General features: G+C 46.1%; 1 protein-coding gene across 1 annotated transcript in view; it reads left to right on the top strand.

Annotated features, from left to right (window-relative positions):
* The window catches only part of SARDH (sarcosine dehydrogenase), a gene marked incomplete at its 5' end in the record, with an annotated part of 22,131 nt that overhangs the window by 7,819 nt on the left and 13,989 nt on the right, over positions 1-323 (top strand). The window lies entirely within an intron of this gene.

The following is a 323-nucleotide window of genomic DNA, read 5'->3' as shown; positions in this document are numbered from 1 at the left end:
CCGGCCCCCTGCCTCTCCTTGGCACCCAAACAGCGGGGAGAGAAGCTGAAAGTATTGTTTTAAGAGGTCCCATAAATGACTTTTTATCTTGCCTTTCGCCTGCTGCCTGCCTCTCTTTCTGCAGCCCCGGGGCTGTTCTCCATGAGTTATAGGTCTCTGGTAATAACAACCCGAGCGTGTGCTGAGCTGGCACATTCCTTCAAGGAGCTTTTTGGGTTGAAAGATGAAAATATGTCAAACAAATTAAAAATGCTTCAGGTTTTATTTATACTTCAGCCTAGGGAGAATTGGATAAAAAATGTAAGGCACGTCCAGGGCTCTTT

This window comes from Pterocles gutturalis, unplaced genomic scaffold (assembly GCF_000699245.1).
Source record: "Pterocles gutturalis isolate BGI_N339 unplaced genomic scaffold, ASM69924v1 scaffold6247, whole genome shotgun sequence".
Lineage (NCBI taxonomy): Eukaryota > Metazoa > Chordata > Aves > Pterocliformes > Pteroclidae > Pterocles > Pterocles gutturalis.
Note: the sequence above shows the minus strand (reverse complement) of the source record. Positions and strands in the feature narration are given on the sequence as shown.